Here is a 20,786-nt window from a genome sequence, read left to right as displayed (position 1 = left end):
CCACAAGACAAATGGAGCCTGAGTTTCTGTATGACTGCAGCCCTTCACCTCCATCTCTCCCACAACCCACACTGGTGTGTAACATAAACACGAATAAAATTGTATTATATTAAGTCACTGAGATTTTAGAATTGTTTCAGCCTCTAGCCTAACACTGCTATGTATGTTGGACTAAATCATCCACGTGAAAACACAGTGCCAGGACAGAAAAAGGGCTCAAAAAATATTAGCTACTATTACCGCTAACACTTTGTCACCTCTTCCATTGCTATTACCCCAACTGCAGACATAGTCCAGCTGGAATCCAATCGATGTATTATTTCACTTGATCTAGTCACTTCAGCCTGAAATTGAATCTGCTATTTTTGGAGTCACAGCATACTTTGACTTACACTGAAATTTCAGTCAATAACTCTGAAAAGAAAGATACAGATCTCTTTTTTTTTTCACATGTGCTGCTTTCACCATAGTTCCCCCCCCCCTTTCTGTACTTTATAGAACCAAAGATTTTCAAATTTTAAAGAAATAACAAATATACCCTTCTGTTAGTTTTGCTGATTTTCATTTTTGGTCTGTTTTGAGGATGAGTAAAACATTTTTGAATCAATTATTTCATTCAATGTATTATTTTCCTCTTTCATCTTTATTTGAGCTATGAATTTTTCTAACATGTGATCTATTTTCATCCAAATGTCTGATAAAGATGTCCATGAGATGAGGCCAAGTAGGGACCCTGTGGCATAGCCCTGGGGGCTCCCTCAAGAATCAAGAAGGATCTACTCCTCAACAGTATTTGTGTTCTCCAAGCTTGGACAGAATTATCTTTCAATCCAAGTCTCACCATATTATTCACAAAATATTTTAAAACCTTTGTTAAATGTCACATCGACACCCTGATTAGCTGATTCACAGCATTCAACTAATCAGTTTAGTGACTTGAGACAAAAGTCAAAATGGGGTTTGCCTGGAATAATTTTCTTCTTAACAATCTTGGGATGACTTCTCATAAAGGGGTTGCTGTTTTTTCTAAGCGCACGCAAACCATCTGCTCATCATCATACACCAGAATTTTGCCTGGGTTTGACACCAAGTCTATAGCATTGAAACTCACTTTCTTCCAATGACTCTTTCAAAAAAATGACATTGGCCTTTCTGCAATTTTTCCAAAACCTCTATCGATATTCGTGATTACCATGAATTACAGGTTTCCTCATCTCATCTATAAATTTTTCTGGCACCCAGGGTATGATTCATCTTGATCCAAAGAACTGAACTCACTGATATCTGAAACCCCACTCCCCTAGTCACAAAAAACCACTTCAGCAACCAAATACTGTAACCATGACTACAAATAATACAGAGATAGGTCAGGAAACTCTATCTTACTTATGGAGCACCTCCAGGCTGAGAAACCTGCGTGTCCACTCAGCTCTGTGCTCAGAGTCTGCTACATGCCAGGCATTTAACACACATACCTCATTTAATCCCAACCACGAAAACAGGTTCGGAAAGGAAAGCTGACCAAAGGTTATACAACGAAAGTCAGGCTGAGTCAGGAGTCAGACCCAAGTCTGTCCAACTCCGAAACCTGCATCCCACCCACACCTACCTTCCCACTAGGACTCTAATTCTGTCTTCCCACCTATCTTGGCCTTCAGTTCTCTTTTTTTTTTTTCCTTTTTTCTTTTTTAGGGCCATACCTGCAGCATATGGAAGTTCCCAGGCTATGGGTTGAATCACAGCCACAGCTGCAGGCCTCTGCCACAGCCACAGCAACACAGGATCTGAGCCATGTCTGTGACCTACACCATAACGCATGCCAATGCCAGTTTCTTAACCCAATGAGTGAGGCCAGCAATTGAAAGAACTTGCATCCTCACAGAGACCATGTCAAGTCCTTAACCCGCTAGGCCACAATGGGAACTCCCAGTTCCATTTTAATTACATCCATTCCACACTCTGCCATATGTTCTAAACCTTCTTAAAATGATTGAGCATATTCTAGCAAAAGGAGCTTTATTGTTTTGTTTTGTTTTTTCACAAACTTCTGATTCTGCACACTTATGTCAACCCCAACCTCACACCCCTATCTTTCACCTAAAATCCCTTGGATCATGTTGGTGAGATGTGAGTCCTCTGGGTCCCAGGACTGCCTCCCGTTCCTCATCAGAAGTTAAAATTTCTTATATCAACCCTGTTCTTTGAATCCCATCCTCCCAGGCCCTTCTTTCTATGCAGACCTCATCTTCACCTGGAAGTCATCTCTGCTTCTTTCCACCTTCCTTCAGGTCCATTCTATACCCTCATGTTCTTAGAAGCTGAACACATTGCTGTCAGCTAAGTATGCTTTGGTATGGGAGAACCCTCCAAGTCTCCCTCTAGCTGGAAGCATCTTCAGGTTTGAAACAGACTGCTAAAGTGAGCTGGAGGGATTCCAGGCACAACTTCTGGAGAGAGACTCTGCTAACATTACCACCTATTACCTCAGGGACCTTGGCAACTTAACCTCACTGAGCCTCAGTTTATTTATCTGGAGGATGAAGACGATAATTCTGCTAGGATAAATGTTGTCTCTTACTTATCAGCAAGTGAATCTTAGTGTTGGCGTTTTTGCCCTCTAGGTAAATGAAGGGATAAATATTTGAGAGAGGGGAGCCCTGAAGTTTGTCATGATTTCACACTGTATGAGTGTATGAATCTTGGCAATAAGTAGAAAGAGAATTGCTGAGTTGTAAAGGTCATTACATCCAAGCCAGGCTCAAATGCCAGTCAAGTAGACCAGAAGACTGCCAAACTGGAAAGCTCATGACACCTCTGAAGACAGCTGCCCTATCTGGCCCCATGAAACCGTGGCCTTGATGGTACCACATCTTTGCTTTTTTCCCCAAGAGGTACCAAAATTACAGACTTTTATGTAAAACCTAATTTTTAAATGTTGGCAAATTATTTTCAAATATTTGGCATTTGGCATGGTTACGGCAACGCACCAGCCGTTTGCAACCTCTGGCCTCAAGCTTGAAGCCCCACTCCCCTAGTTACAGAAAGCACTTGTCGCGCTATCACATGCTGTCACCATGATGACAAATAATCCCAGAGATAGGTTAGGAAACTTTATTTATGGAGCACCTCCAGACTGGGAAACCTGCATGTCCACTCAGCTATGCGCTGGAGTCACCCTTTTTTTGCCACAGATATTGATTTACCACAAGACCGCTCCTGTCGGATCCCCCAGAATCTCCAGGTCAAATTCCTGGCCCATCCCAAGATTCCAGGCACTCACCGGTGATCTTATTTATGGTGTCAATTACTAATGGTGCTGAGATTAAGAACCTGGTGAAACAGATGCCAAGCAAGCTGTTGCTAAAATTGTCTATGTATGGCTAGAGGCAAGGAGAACTCTGCCCTGTCCTGCGCATCTGTGAATAGAGGGGGAGGTTATTGGAGCCAGCACCTGATATGTTCACAGTCAGGTCTGCTGAAGCCCACGAGATGACCCATTTGAGGAAACTGGGGCTGGTGGCAGCTGTTGAGTAAGCCTTGCTCATGTGAGGATTATGAAAGAGCTGGAGAGCCTTGATAAGTCACTAAGAGCCAAGTCTATCTTTGGAGTATCCAACAAATTTTCCAGCAGATTCAACCCGTAAAAGCTAGAGCCAAAGGTTATCTAAGATTTAATGCATATAACTGGCCAAATTCATCTTTTTAAAATTATATCAAAGCATTGTTTGGACTGCAAAACAAATAAATCACATAGTAGCAATCTTAATGTGTATCTGTAGAGAAATGGATAAAAATTATAGTGCATCGTCCTATAAAGTAGTATAAAGCCAACTATGGAATAAATGAAAATTTAAAAAAAAATTTTTTTTTGTCTTTTTAGGGCTGCACCCAGAGCATACAGTAGTTCCCAGGCTAGGAGTCCAATCGGAGCTGTAGCTGCTGGCCTATATCACAGCCACAGCAACATGGGATCTGAGCCACATCTGTGACCTACACCACAGTTCACGGCAATGCTGGATCCTTAACCCACTGAGTGAGGTCAGGGATTGAACCCATGTCCTCATGGATACTAGTCAGGTACCACTGAGCCACGACAGGAGCTCCAAAATCTATTTATAGAATAATATATATGGTATCATCTCTTTTTTGGTTAAAAACAAACAAAGAAAGGAAAGAAAGAAAATAAAAACTTATGAGAATATATTATATGTGTAAGTGTGAGTGGATATGTGAGTATGGGGGTTGAATGGGCTTGAGGAAAGCATCTGAAAAGATAACACACTGAAGAATCACTAACAGTATGCCAGAAAAAAATTATCTTTTTGAATAGATGTTGGCATTTTATTTTGTTAAAACAAGCAAGAACCTATTTTGCAAATTAAAAAAGTGAATATATAAAGAAATATTTAACCCTTATCAGATCAGGTCAGCTCATAATTAGTTTAGCACCAATTGTGACTCCAATATGTGCTACTTATCATGAAGAATATAAAAGGAGAACTCTTATACTTGAGTATTATAATCCACTAGGGGGATATATATATACCTTAAGTATATTTAATAAACTATTCAAACCCAAGTAATTGAGTTCTTCTCCTTTCATAAGAGAAAATTATCATTATTTCTATTTTATAGATGACGGAGCCTGAGTCTCAGAGAAGCTGAATGCCAGCAATGAGGGAAGTGAGTTCTGCTTCTAAATCCAGGCATCTTCACTACTGAATGCTTAAAGGTAAATGTCTTAGAGCATCAGGGCTGTGAATAAAAAAAGGCCACTTCAACAAAAACTAATTATGAAACATTGAGAAGTACTTGGGCAGAGATGGGAGACCCAAGTTTTCCTTTCTACACAAGTGAGATTTTTTTTTTCAGCTTATTGTCTATCTTTCCTTCCACTTATCTCTTTAAGTAGAATCTACTCCAGAGATTGATCAGAAAATCAGGGCTGAGATCCAACTACCTTCCATGGAGCATCAGAGATGGCAAAAACCTTAGAAATCACATCTTGTGGCATCTCTATTTCAAAGATGGGAAAAGATACCTCAGAATACACCTGACCAAGGAGGTAAAGGACTTATATGCCGAGAACTATAAAACTTTAATCAAGAAAATCAAAGAAGATGTAAAGAAATGGAAAGATATTCCATGCTCCTGGATTGGAAAAATCAATATTGTAAAAATGGCCATACTACCCAAAGCAATCTACAGATTCAATGCAATCCCTATCCAATTACCCAGGACATTCTTCACAGAACTAGAACAATCCAAAAAATTTATATGGAACAACAAAAGACCCAGAATAGCCAAAGCAATCCTGAGAAACAAAAACCGAGCAGGGGGCATAACTCTCCCAGACTTCAAGAAATACTACAAAGCCACAGTCATCAAAACAGTGTGGTACGGGTATCAAAACAGACAGACAGACCAATGGAACAGAATAGAGAACCTGGAAATAAACCATGACACCTATGGTCAATCAATCTTTGACAAGGGAGGCAAGAACATCAAATGGGAAAAAGAAAGTCTATTCAGCAAGCATTGCCGGGAAACCTGGACAGCTGCATGCAAAGCAATGAAACTAGAACACACCCTCACACCATGCACACAAATAAACTCAAAATGGCTGAAAGACCTAAATATAAGACAAGACACCATCAAACTCCTAGAAGAGAACATAGGTAAAACACTCTCTGACATCAACATCATGAATATTTTCTCAGGTCAGTCTCCCAAAGCAATAGAAATTAGAGCAAAAATAAATCAGTGGGACCTAATCAAACTGAAAAGCTTTTGCACAGCAAAGGAAACCCAAAAGAAAACAAAAAGACAACTTTCAGAATGGGAGAAATAGTTTCAAATTATGCAACCAACAAGGGCTTAATCTCTAGAATATATAAGCAACTTATACAACCCAACAGCAAAAAAGCCAATCAATCAATGGAAAAATGGGCAAAAGACCTGAATAGACATTTCTCCAAAGAAGATATACAGATGGCCAGCAAACACATGAGAAAATGCTCAACATCGCTGATTATAAGAGAAAGGCAAATCAAAACTACCATGAGATACCACCTCACACCAGTCAGAATGGCCATCATTAATAAATCCACAAGTAACAAGTGCTGGAGGGGCTGTGGAGAAAAGGGAACCCTCCAGCACTGTTGGTGGGAATGTAAACTGGTACAGCCACTATGGAGAACAGTTTGGAGATACCTTGGAAACCTGTACATAGAACTTCCATATGACCCCGCAATCCCACTCTTGGGCATATATCCGGACAAAACTCTACTTAAAAGAGACACACGCACTCGTGTGTTCACTGCAGCACTATTCACAATAGCCAGGACATGGAGACAACCCAAATGTCTGTCAACGGATGATTGGATTAGGAAGATGTGGTATATATACACAATGGCCATAAAAAAGAATGACATAATGTCATTTGCAGCAACATGGATGGAACTAGAGAGACTCATACTGAGTGAAATGAGTCAGAAAGACAAAGACAAATACCATATGATATCACTTACAACTGGAATCTATATCCAGCACAAATGAACATCTCCACAGAAAAGAAAATCATGGACTTGGAGAATAGACTTGTAGCTGCCCCACGGGAGAGGGAGGGAGTGGGAGGGATCAGGAGTTTGGGCTTATCAGACACAACTTAGAATAGATTTACCAGGAGATCCTGTTGAGTAGCATTGAGAACTATGTCTAGATACTCATATTGCAGCAGAACAAAGAGTGGGGGGAAAATGTATACATGTAAGAGTAACTTGATCCCCATGCTGTACAGTGGGGAAAATTAAATTAAATAAATAAATAAATATAAAGATGGGAAACGGTCTTTAAAGACCTAAGGACCATAATACAGCTGACTAGAGGCAGAGCTGGAACATGAACCTACCTGTTTCAGCCCATCCCTGTCATGCTCATGCCTGTGAATGACCAGCTAGTGAGACATCAAAGGGGCATCCCCTGGGGAGCCCAGTTTATCAGGCAGGTCCTCCCACCAATTGCGATCTGACCTAGGCAAGATTCTCACTGGTTCAAAGTTCCCCAGATCAACTGAAATGGAGCAGGCCATCATGCCATTATAATCTTTGAAAAACTTTTGCTAATATGCCATTTTCTATCCAGAAGACAGATGGACAAACCCCAGGACAACTAGCATTTGTCAAGTGCCTATAATGCAACCCTCACCAAGAGAATGGCTTTTGATTACATTCATTTTTCATAATCTAGGAGGTAGATTATCATCTCCATTTTGCAGAACCAAAGGCTCAAATCCAGGCCTTTTAAAAATAGGAGTTACTGTCGTGGCTCAGAAGTAACAAACCTGACTAGTACCCATGAGGATGCAGGTTTGATCCCTGGCCACACTGAGTGGATTAAGGATCCTGAGTTGCCATGAGCTGTGGTGGAGGTCGCAGAGGCAGCTCAGATCTGGTGTTGCTGTGGCTATTGTATAAGCCAGCAGCTGCAGCTTCAGCTCCTATTCAGCCCCTAGACTGGGAACTTCCATATGCCACAGTCATGGCCCTAAAAAGACCAAAAAAAAAAGTCTAAGTTCTGTTCCCTGTGTGCTGCTTTCCCTAGTGTAGCAGGAAAAGCACTGGATATGGCCCAAAGACTGTAGCTTCTCTAGAAGCAAAACATTCTAATAAAATCTCTGCTTCCAGGGGGGAATCAATTGAAATCACTTAAGAGTACATTTCATTCTGTCATCTCCTGACCTATAAAAGTGAGTCAGAAGACCGGACTCCTGGAGAGCTGCTGCCTCCAGTCTCTGCGAGAGTCTCTGTTCATTTCTCATTGTTCCAGATTTCAGGATCTTGTCTTCAGGCCAGCCTTCTGTTCTCCTGTAATCACTCCATTCTGTGAAATCTGTGCTCCGTGGACCAGAAGACAGGTCTCAGGGTTCAAAATTCAATAAGCCTTGTCCTGTGAGCTTCTTAAGGTGGACATTCAGGAGAACTGAAGCCAAAAATAGATGCCCTCCATTTAAATCTAAGGGTTACTCTATCATCTTCCACCTCCTTCTTAATGTCTCGAAGTTCTAATCAAGTCTACTTCTCAATGCAGTGGAGGACAAAAGACAGTTTTGTGTGCAACAGTGTGTCCATTGAGCTTGTGTTTCTGTAGTACAACTCTGCAAAGCAGCATTTTCCCTGAGATAATGAGCTAGAATGAATTTACCCCTTACTACTGGTTCTTCTTTAATTATTTCTCTAAACAGAAAGGACTATGTCACTCAAAGTATAAAACGCACCTAAAAAATATGCTTCATTGAAGCCCAATGGAATTAAGGTTGTGACATCTCCAAGAAGAACCAGGTCACAAAAGAGGTAGTGATATTAAAAGTCATGCTAAAGGTCAAGTTAAATAACTCACAATTTTGGATCTCTGGGTTCTGCTAGCACTCTTGAGTGTGGGCTTATGAAATGCCTGACCTAAAGAGGCAGGATGGCCCCTGTTGATTTGCTGGCCTTGGCCCTCTCATAGGTAACTCTTCTGTGATTTGGCTTTCCCCATGCATCTCACAGCTTCCCACAAGTGACCTTTTCATGCAGTGCTTGGCTTTTCTGTGATGGGTTAAGTCTACACACATTTGTGTCATCAGGTTCCCCGTATGAAGGTGATGTGGCCATCCATGGTATTGCTCTCCAGATGGGAAAGAAGGGTTAAAGTTCTCCTAGGTTCCTGCCATCCTTTCTGGGATAAACATGGATGAAAAGGACAGGGCATGATGCTGCTGCCTCCTATAGATTCTGATGGTGGCCAGCCCTTTTTTTCTTTAATTAAATTGAGCTTCCATATATCTAACCAGGGCACCTGGTTCCTTGGACTCTCAGTCCAAGGGTTGCTATTTCCTAATATTTCAGATTCACATCTGCTGATATGAAAGTTCCCAGAATTCCACAGGAATACTGTATCATGTAGCAGGGGGGCATCTGCACTTCCTTGGAGCATCAAGATAGCCACTCTGATTACAATCACTGGGCCTTAGCTGATCCTTGTCTGTGTGAAGCATTCTTGCTTTTGACCATCAATCACCACCCCAGGGAAGTCTTCTCTGAGCTCTGGATTGAGCCAACTACTTCTCTTCTCTTCTGTGCCCGTGTAGCATCCATGTTTGTCTTTACCCTAGACCTTCCAAAAATGCACTGCGCCAATTGCCTCTGTTTATGCTCTACCTCATACTAGACTGAACTCCTAAATTGTAGGGACTATGCATTACCAACATCTAGCCCCAATCACCTCTGTTGATGCTCTCATCTCTTACTAGACAGGGAACTCCTAAATTGGAGAGCCGCTGCTGACATCTAGCACCATGTCCTGCACAAAATAGATTTTCAGTAAATGTTGAGGAGCTGTTGTTGAAGGTTTAGTTGCATGAGTTTGGGCGAATATTATTTCCAGGCCTGCGAATTAATTCTATTCCAGAAACTCTTTTTGCCAGTATTACTTCGTCATGAAATATTAAGTATGGCTTGTGCTGACACTCCAGCAGAAGGACACACATCCAACTGAAACAGTTACCATAGAAAGACTACTTAGTTTAATGCTCAAAGGGTAACTTTATTTAGCAGGTCTTGCGGAGGCCATGTTGAAGGGGAAGACTGACTTTTCCCAAGCTTTCACCTTGTAAGAGACTTTTAGCAGCCACTTTGAATTGGCAATTAGTTTGATCTATCATTCAAAATCCACTGGCAAAATCCATCTTCCTACAATACTCCCAGAAGTCTCTGCTGGGATTCATATATATTATCAAATCCAACTGTCTGATATGACATATGGACCCCTCACCCTCTGTATCAGCTTTCCAGCCACACCCCCACCACACAAGCGTGTTCCTGTCTTAGACACAGGCTGGGAGCCCCTGAGATAATCTTTCCCAGTCTCAATACCTTTTTTTTTTTTTTTTTGCTTGAGGATAGCTCTGTTCAGCTACATAATAATGTCCTTGAGTGATTAAGTCTAGAGGAGTCTTGCTTCACAGTGGCTTGAGATTAAAAAAAAAAAAAAGAAAGTCTTTCCAACTCTGGATCCTCCAGCTTTTGCCCTGATTATTTTACCAGGGCCTCAATCTTCTCTAATTCTGAATGGTTAAGGAAACCCTTCCCCAGGAGTTCCTGCTGTGATGCAGTAGGTTAAGAATCCAACTGCAGGAGTTCCTGTTGTGGCGCAGTGGTTAACGAATCCGACTAGGAACCGTGAGGTTGCGGGTTCGGTCCCTGCCCTTGCTCAGTGGGTTGACGATCCGGCGTTGCCGTGAGCTGTGGTGTAGGTTGCAGACGCGGCTGGGATCCCGCGTTGCTGTGGCTCTGGCGTAGGCCGGTGGCTACAGCTCCGATTCAACCCCTAGCCTGGGAACCTCCATATGCCGAGGGAGCGGCCCAAGAAATAGCAACAACAACAACAACAACAACAAAAAGACAAAAGACAAAAAAAAAAAAAAAAGAATCCAACTGCAGCAACTCAGGTGAATATAAAGGAGCAGGTTCCATCCCCAGCCCGGCACAATGGGTTAAAGGATCTGGCAATTGCCTGAGCTGTGGCTTAGATTCATTCCCTGGCCCAGGAACTTCTCTATGTCATGGGGTACGCCTATAAAATTAAAAAAAAAATGGAAACCCTTCCCAGGCCATATTTCAGAACAATATACCCATGTTAGAGTGAACCAGCCTTGTGGTTCTTATTATGACTGCAAGACATACCATAGCAACAAATATCAGGGAACTTTGAAAAAACAAGGTTTTTTCACAGGGCCTGAGAGTACACAGCATACCCAGGGCCACTCAGCCAGGACATGCATAGAGAGAGAGAAAGAAAGAGTAGGGACCTGGGTTTCTATCTTTAATGGGGTAGAGGATAGGTTGCCTAGCATTTCATGGGTTCACTAGTTACTGGTGAATTTAAAACATAAAACATAAGAGCAAGAATTAAGGTGCTGGAAGGGAGGAGCAGGGTCACTCAAGCCCTCAGTTATCCAGGTCACCTACTAAAAGAGGAAATTTATGGGTAAGTTGGCCTTTATCTGGTTATATACATGGCAATATGTTTATTGGAGATGAATGTCTTTGAAGTGGATGACCTGGCCATCAAAAGTTTAATATCAGGCACTTATATTACAATCAAAAAAGCTAATCCATATATACTTACACCGAAATATCATATGTGGCATCTTTCTGAAGAAATCAAATAAGAGGCTATTTCTAGATACCACATGTTCTTGGGTTGGAAGAATTAATATTGATAAAATGGCCACACTACCCAAAACAATCTACAAATTTAATGCTATCCCTAACAAATTACCCATGACATTTTTCATAGAACTAGAACAAGTAATCGTAAAATTTATATGGAATCACAAAAAACCTAGAATTGCCAAAGTAATCCTAAGGAAAAAGAACAAAGCTGAAGGCATAACCCTCCTAGACTTCAGACAATGCTACAAAGCTACATTAATCAAAATGGTGTGGTAATGACACACGAAGAGATATATAAGCCAATGGAATGGAACAAAGAGCCCAGAAATAAACCTACACATGCACAGTCATTTAATCTTTGACAAAGGAGGCAAGAATACACAATGGGGAAAAGACAGTCTCTCCAGCAGGTAGTGTTGGGAGAGCTGGGCAACCACATGTAAACTAGTGATGTTAGAGCATACCCTCACATCATGCACAAAGGTAAACTCAAAATGACTTAAAGACTTAAATATAAGACATGATACAATAAAAATCCTAGAAGAGAAAATAGGCAAAATATTCTCTGACATAAATTGTACATATGTTTTCTTAGGTCAGTCTCCCAAGGCAATAGATATAAAAGCAAAAATAAACCAATGGGACCTAATCAAACTTATAAGCTTTTCCACAGCAAAGGAAACCATGAGCAAAACAAAAAGATAACAAATGGACTATGAGAAAATACTTCCAAATGATTCAATCAACAGGGGCTTAATTTCCAAAATACATAAACAGCTCATACCACTCAATTATGACAACAACAACAAAAAATGGGCAGAAGACTTAAATAGACATTTCTCCAAAGAAGACCTACAACTGGCCAACAGGCATATAAAAAATGCTCAGCATCAGGAGTTCCCATTATGGCTTGGTGAAACGAATCCAGCTAGTACCCATGAGGATGTGGATTCAAGCTCTGGCCTTTCTCAGTGGGTTAAGGATCCTGCATTGCCATGAGCTGTGGTGCAGGCCAGCAGCTGCATCTCTGATTCATCCTCTAGCCTGGGAACTTCCATATGCTATGGGTGAGGCCCTAAAAAACAAAAAAAAAAAAAAAATAAAAGATGCTCAACATCAATAACTATTAGAGAAATGCAAACAAACTGGTCAGAATGGCCATTATTAAAAATACCACAAATTTTAAAAAAATAATTGTCACAAATAATAAATGCTGGAGAAGTTGTGGAAAAAAAAGAGAGAACACTCCTACACTGCTTGTGGGAAGGTAAATTGGTGCAGTCACTATGGATAACATTATAGAAGTTCCTTAAAAAACTAAAAATAGGAGATCCCGTCGTGGCGCAGTGGTTGACGAATCCGACTAGGAACCATGAGGTTGCGGGTTCGGTCCCTGCCCTTGCTCAGTGGGTTAATGATCCGGCGTTGCCGTGAGCTGTGGTGTAGGTTGCAGACGCGGCTCGGATCCTGCGTTGCTGTGGCTCTGGCGTAGGCCGGTGGCTACAGCTCCAATTCAACCCCTAGCCTGGGAACCTCCATATGCCGCGGGAGTGGCCCAAGAAATAGCAACAACAACAACAAAAAAAAAGAGACAAAAGACAAAAAAAAAAAAAAAAAAAACTAAAAATAGAGTTACCATATGATCCAACTCCTGGACATATATTTGAAAAAGATAAAAATTCTTTGAAAAGATACATGAGCCCCCATATTCATAGCAGCACTATTTAAGAAGACCGAAACATGGAATCAGCCTAAATGTCCATTGACAGATGATGAATAAAGAAGATGTTGTACATATATACAATGGAAAACTATTCAGCCATAAAAAATAATGAAATAATGGCATTTACAGCAACATGGATGGACTTAGGAATTATCATACTAAGCAAAGTAAATCAGAAAGAAAAAGACAAATACCATATGATATCACTTATATATGGAGTCTAAAAAATGATTCAAATGAACTTATTCATAAAATAGAAACAGACTCACAGACATAGAAAACAAACTTATGGTTACCAAAGAGGAAAGGAAGGGGAGGGATAAATTAGGAGTTTGGGATTAGGCAGATAAAAACTATTACATATAAAATAGATAAACAAGATCCACTGTGTAGCACAGGGAATCATATTCAATATCTTGTAATAAACTATAATATACATAAACACACACACACATATATATGAATCGTTTTGCTGTATACCAGAAACGAACACAATATTGTAAATCAACTATATTTCAATTTAAAAAGAAAAAGGAAAAAAGCAAAAAGAGGCTATTCCTTCAACACTATAAGCTTTCTAGGGCAGGGAACATGACATATCTATAGCATTCTCAGCATTTCACCCAATAAATAGAAAGAGAAACAAAAAATCTTGCTGTAATTAACTAACATTAATAAATAGTTCAGGCTCTGAATGGGACTGCTTCAGTGGGCCCTTGGACAAGATGCTTAGCTTCTGTTTTTTTCTCTTACCTATTATGTGGGCATAAAAATAATAGTATCTATTTTGTAAGACTGCTATTGAGAATTAACTAAGATGGTGTCTATATAGCACTTAGCCAGCATGTAATAAGCACTTGATAAGTGTATCTTGTTTTATAGTTATTACCATTTAGAGAAAAGCTTATTCTGCTTTTCATAAATCCTCAAGGTGTTTTAGGAGAATGGGAAGGAACTCCTACTAAAAGCTCGATCTTCCTGGCAAACTGAACTCTAGCAGATTAAAGTCAACTGCTCCAGGTTGTTATGTAAAGCATTTGAGAGACTGGGACCAGACTTTAGCCTGACCCTTTATCCGCTGGGTTTTTAGGAAAAGCAGAGCTTAGAAAATAAGTCCATATTGGCTCAAGGGCTTGCACAGAGATTCCTAATTCATGCCTAACAAATCTGTTGCCTTTTCTTCCTAGGTACTCAACAAGATGCTATGTCCCAGCTGCTCCTGCAGTTAGGGGAGGTTGGAGTTCTAATCAAAAAATGGAGAGGGGAGTTCCCATCATGGCTCAGTGGTTAACGAATCCGACTAGGAACCACGAGGTTGCTGGTTCAATCCCTTGCCTTGCTCAGTGGGTTAAGGATCCGGCGTTGCCATGAGCTGTGGTGTAGGTTGTTGCAGACAGGGCTCGGATCCCGCGTTGCTATGGCTCTGGCATAGGCCGGCGACTACAGCTCCGATTGGACCCCTAGCCTGGGAACCTCCATATGCCGCAAGAGCGGCCCAAGAAGATGGTAAAAAGACAAAAAAAAAATAATAATAATAATAATGGAGAGGGAGAGTCCGTCATGGCGCAGCAGAAACAAATCCAACTAGTAACCATTACGTTGAGGGTTTGATCCCTGGCCTCCCTCAGTGGGTTAAGGATATGGAGTTGCCATGAGCTGTGGTGTTGGTCACATTTGCCACTAGGATCTTGTGTGGCTGTGGCATTGGCCAGCAGCTATAGCTCCAATTAGACCCCTAGCCTGGGAACCTCCAAATGCTTCAGGAGCGGCCCTAAAAAGAAAAAAAAAAAATGGGGAGGAAGTTATACAGCCAATCCAAGCCTGACTTACAAACATTTCCCATATTCCAGTTTCCACTCTTTCTCCATCTGCTGCCTGAATGGAGAGGTACCACTGCTGGGTGCTGAAGAGAGTGGGTTCTGGAAAGAGCTTGGTTCTCAATGTCATTGCTCAAAGAAGAGCTACCCAACCAGGAGGCCCATGTCAGATTGTGAGATGAGTGAGAAATAAACATTCATTTGTTACTACATGGGGCTTTATCTGTTATATCATCTAGAGACAGCCCAGGAAGGGCTGTAGCAGCCCATGGTTGGGTGAAGCATGTGCAGTAAAGATGGGGAGAACTCTGAGATTCCTTTTCTTGGAGTCCAGGAGCTTCTCTTAGAATGAGAATTGCAGAAGGGTGGACTTGGCTATCCCTTGGCTGTCCCCTTGGTCCGTTTCAGCTTTACTGAGTAAAAGAATGAACAAGGATTCCAAATCTCTGGTTTCCTGTGCCTCTATAGGGCCTGCAGTAAAGTTTAATAAAAGCAAAAAGTATGAGTAGGAAGCATGTGAATTAGGAAATGCTGTTAGGAGGACCCACAAAAGATGAGTGAGCACTTATGGGGCAGAAAATTTTCCCTTCTGAATTTCTAGGTTATTTGGCTGATTGAATAATTCAATTGACGTAAGTGAGATTAACAGAATAAAAACACTTTGTGTGTGTGTGTCTTTTTGCCTTTTCTAGGGCCGAATGCACGGCATATGGAGGTTCCCAGACTAGTGATCAAATCGGAGATGAAGCTGCTAGCCCACGCCAGAGCCACAACCACTCGGGATCCGAGCCGCGTCTGCAACCTACACCACAGCTCACGGCAATGCCAGATCCTTAACCCAGTGAGCAAGGCCAGGGATCGAACCGGCAACCTCATGGTTCCTAGTCATATTCATTAACCACTGCGCCACACGGGAACTCCTAAAAACACTTTTAATTCCATATATGCAGAAGCCCTCAAAGATAGGAAACTAAAGAGCAAGTGGGGCAATGGAGGCTTATCTGCCTTTCTGAGCTCAGGAAGGTCCTAGGAGCCTGGGGCTTGGAAACAGGGAGGAGGGCCATTCTTGGGAAGGTAACAGCAGCTGATGTTTGGTTGTTAGAAGTTTGCCCTCCCACGCAAGTAAGTCTTTCAGATAAAAAAAAAGGTGTCTCTGGTAATAGCGTCTTTTCTGGTACAGGCTCCCTATCTAAATTCGTTTAGGTAATTAAGGGAGAGGTCAACGTTTCTCCCCAATCTGCTGGGTCTTGATTGCCTTCAGCTCAAAAGAATCCACAGGCCAAAGTGGTATATTTGGGGCGGCATATTCTGCTCCCCTTGACAGTGCAATGATGATGAATGTTTTCTCAGCCTTAAGCAGCAAGTCTCCCCTTTCACCATCCCACGTGGCGCTGCGTGCCTGGCTGGAGAAAGCAAAGGCTCTGGGCCGACACAAGGAGCATGGCAGCTGGGGAGCTGGCTGGGGGAGAAGGTTAGGGGGACGTGTTGGGGGGACGTAACTTGACTCCTCTAGCACCACCCAGTCCCCACTGGTCCTTTCCAGAGGGAAGGTTCCCACTGAGACACTGAGGGAATCCTGAATTGCCCAACCCCGCAGGCTGCAAGCCCAGCTTCAAGAAATAGCCTGGAATTAGCAACAGGGACATCAGTGCGTCAATGGATGGGGAAAGCTTACAGGTCTGAAGCAGAGTCCTGGAGCAACACACCACTTTGTGCAGCAGAAGGGGAGCAGGTCATGGCAGCAGGCTTCACTCCGAACGAAGGGAGGGTTTATCAGTTATAAGGGCAATTGACCTCAGGTGGGCTCATTGGTCACCAAGGAAACCAGCTGAGGGGCAAGTCCCTCACCACCCCTTTGATGAGCAAAGTGAAGAGTTCTGACCTAAAGCTAGAACAATCATCAGCTGGGGCCTGGGGCCAGTATGTAGGAAGATCGGTTATGTAGAGTAATTGTAGGTGAGGCAGGCACTGGTCCGGAGGGGGTGTCCGGAAAGCAAGAGGACAGCCATCTTCAGTGGCCTGGCCCCACACGGGACATCTCACAGAAGAAAAGGGAATCCAGAAGTTCCCAGGTGGTGCGGTGGATTAAGCATCCAGCATTGTCACCCCTGAGGCTTGGAGCTCTCTGCTGTGGTTTGGGTTTGATCCCACCCCCCAGAACTTTTGCAGGTCATGGGTATGATTTTAAAAAGTAGGGGGAGAAAAATAAAAAAACACTATTAAAAAAACCTACACTTAATTGCTAAGGCAATTTACACAGTTTTATAAATGAAGGATATCTGAATCAAAAAACAAAACAAAAGTAGGGGGAGAACACTGCAAACCAGCTATTAAGAAAAAGACAAAAATCATTTAAAAAAAATGTGTGTGGGGGGGTGTTTAATCTAGAGTCACGGTACTAGGAACCCCGGGGAGAATGCATGACTTAAGGTTTTTGAGATTTGACTTAGGAGAATTACGGTATCTCACTGTCTCATGCAGACAATTCTTGTCTTCACTGTGCTGCTTCCCAACCACACTGGGACACCGTCCTTCCTCCTCAGTGCCTACAGTTTCCATGAATTCTTCAAAGGACCATTCACGTTCAACCTACTCCGTGAACACCTCTCTTTATTATTGACCTTATAAATCTAATTTTTTGAAAAAGACGGTAGTGAAAAAGGCCTAGAATAGAGCCCTTTGTTGCATGTAAGCTCTGTTAATTTTGTGCACATTACTAAGCCTGTATGAGTTTCAGTTTCCCCAACTGTAAAATAGGGATTGAAATATAAATCCTGGAGGGTGCTTGTAAGGATTATAGGATAACTTTGCGCAATGTGGAACATGTAATAAAGATAATAAAAATTTGCTTTGTTCTAAAATTCTGCCACATATATGGTCTTTACCACCAATTTAATGCTTTTATTGTTCTGTTTCATGTGTATATATCTTAACTCCTCAACTAGGCTGAAATACTCTTGAAGGCAGAAATTTTTTATTTTCCTCTATTACATAGAACAGTTCTGTAGGATGCTAAGCCATATTTAGTGTTTTCTTATTAACTGTTCATTATGGATCTAATTGTTATTAATAAATTGTTGTTTGATCATTCATTTTAACTTTTTAATAACATCAAAGAGAAAGAATGACTCTCATCCTCTGAGAGGATTTATTGAGACCTTGTGGAAGATAGATCCAGATTTGGGGAGGCTCTAAATGGCCCTAGTCCAGAAGACCTGCAGCAGCACTTCAGTAAGTATCAGTGCTACAAAGCCCTTGGAAAGGCAAAAATGCCCGGCCTCAGCTGATGTGACACTAGCCAAGCACATCTTCCAGGGAGGATATGGCTGCCCTTGGCATAAGTTAGAGCAAGCAAATTCTCTGATAAGGTCTGCATTTTTATTAACTCAAATGCCACCTCCTTAGAGGAGCCCTCTTAGAAAACCCTGTCTGGATGAGTCATTATCCTCAATCCCCAGTCACTCTCTATCATCCTATTACTTCTAATTTCCTCAAAATGATGTATGCAACCTGAAATTATATTATTAGATTGTTTGCTGGCACATTCTATGTCTCTCTCGCAGCAGACCATGAACTCTTTGAAGGCAGGATCAAATTTAATTGTTCACTTCTTGGTCTTCATGTTGAGTGAGGGCAGTACTTGATATAGAGTAGGCCATTCAATAAGTATTTATTGAATCGAATGAATGAAGGTCATGGCCCTCTCTGGAAATCAAATCTCCAGTTGACAATCATAAGCAGAAAAGCTTTGTGAAATGTATCTTTGTGAAGGGGTTTCCTTGAGAAGACAACTCTCATTTAGCTATTTGAATGCAAATTGGTACAGGGCAGCTTCTCTGAAATCCTAAGTACTAAGCAATGAATCAAAGATTTGTCTTTAGCCAAACAGCTCTGCCCTCCTGTCTCAGCCCTCAACACTCCCACTAATGATAACATATTTCATGAAAGGGGACATTAGTCAATAGGCTGCAAGAATCTTCTGAATATCTTCAGTTTTATTAAATTGCTAGGTCTGCATTGAGATGCTATGGTTTTTCCTCCAAAACTTATTTATTATATTAACTTTTAAAACGTTATTTCATGGAGTTTCCGTCGTGGCTCAGTGGTTGGTGAATCCGACTAGGAACCATGAGGTTGCGGGTTCAATCCTTGGTCTGGTTCAGTGGGTTAAGGATCCTGCGTTGCTGTGGCTCTGGCGTAGGCTGGCGGCTACAGCTCCGATTGGACCCCTAGCCTGGGAACCTCCATATGCCACAGGTGTGACCCTAGAAAAGACAAAAAGACAAAATAAAATAAAATAAAATAAAATAAAATGTTATCACAACCCTAGCCTGTCATTCCTGACTTCTTTAGAAATTCTGAGCATCCTTCAAATCTCATTCAAGTTCCACCTCCCCAGTGAAAACAGCCCCACCTTCACCTTCTTACACTGAGCATCTTCTCTAATTTTCAGAGCCTTTCATATCATCTGCCTCACATGTGCATGACTGCCTGCAAAGGGAACACTTTCAAGGATAAAACTATGATGTGTATTTTTTAAAACCCTCTATTATGTGTCATGGATGCTGCCAAGTTCGTATCTAAAGTAAGTTACTCTAACCTGTCACAGAATACTAAGTGAAGAACGAAAAATCTTCATTACTTGGGTCCCATTATTTTGAAGTAAATTCAGCCATTTTGCACCGTCCTTGAAAAATGGGTTTGGCCAACAAATTCAACAATAAGAATGACTATGTTTTGAGGTTCATATTGGGATCCTGAGGATCAAAGAGTAGTAAATCAGCCTTTCCTCAAAAAATATAAGCAAGGGTAAATCATCTTATCTCACAGAATAATCTGTCCCTAGCCCTCCGTATGCAACCATTGTGCCAATTAAAATAAATTTTCACCATTAAAGATAACAGAGTGGAGCATATTCTTAGTTCTTTATCGAGTTTGTATCAAAATAAATATTTTTGTTACTCTCTCAGTTACAGATAGAAATATATGCCATAATTCAAATGTTACCAACTTGGATTGTGCTAATTCATCCAAATTACATAAATTTTCTGTACTTAACACTCTTGAATGATTACTGAAATTTATTTTTCTTACTATAAATGAAAATATGGAGATTCTACGTCAAGTTTGCTGCTCAGCACGTCTATTACCTAAAACCTCAACAACTCGTAGACCAGTGAACAATGTTTGGTATGCTGTTAAACCAGTTACGAAATAACCGTAAGCTCCATATGCCAATGTTCTTGGCCTACCATTATGAAGCCAAGTGTTGACTGCAAGATTTTAAAACAGGAGTGTGTTTTCAGGTTTGGGCAGGGGTGATTTTTGCTTTTTAGGACTGAACCTGAGGCACATGGAAATTCCCAGGCTTCGGCAGAACTGGAGCTACAGCTACCAGCCACAGACACAGCCAGAGCTCAGGGCAACACTGGATCCTTAACCCTGGAGCAGGGCCAGGGATTGAACCCACATCCGCATGGATACTAGTCGAGTTTGTAACCTGCTGAGCCACAACAGGAACTCCATCTTTTGAGGTTTTAAGATGTTGCCCAGAAAGCCTACGATTCATGAAGATACTTGATCAGCTATTGTCCTGGCTATTTTAGCAATGATGTGATGGCTAATGGAATTAACTGGCATGCCACTCTTTGAAGTTATTCCTAAAACCTAAGCAATGACTAAAAAGTTTTTGCTCTCCCAACAATTTCCAGTGAAAGCGAGTGGTTGGCCAGCAATTCCACCCCTCCAAGGTCAAGCCCTTGTGAAATGGGTCTTCGGGCGTTGAGTGTAAATGTCCCCCAGGAAACAGCCTGGTTGGGGTAAAAGGAGAAGATTTTAAGTCCTGACTCTGCTGCTTCCCAGATACATTTATGTATTGACATATCCCAACCTTTATCATCCTAGTCTCCCATCGGCAAAACAATACTTCTGCCTTTTTCACCTCTCATGGTTATTGTGAGGCTCAAATGAGATGATGTGTTAAAGTGCTTAAAAATGCCATAGCCCTAGGCATATTATTTGTCTTAAGTT

The sequence above is a fragment of the Sus scrofa genome, chromosome 4 (assembly GCF_000003025.6).
Source record: "Sus scrofa isolate TJ Tabasco breed Duroc chromosome 4, Sscrofa11.1, whole genome shotgun sequence".
NCBI classification, from domain to species: domain Eukaryota; kingdom Metazoa; phylum Chordata; class Mammalia; order Artiodactyla; family Suidae; genus Sus; species Sus scrofa.
Note: the sequence above shows the minus strand (reverse complement) of the source record.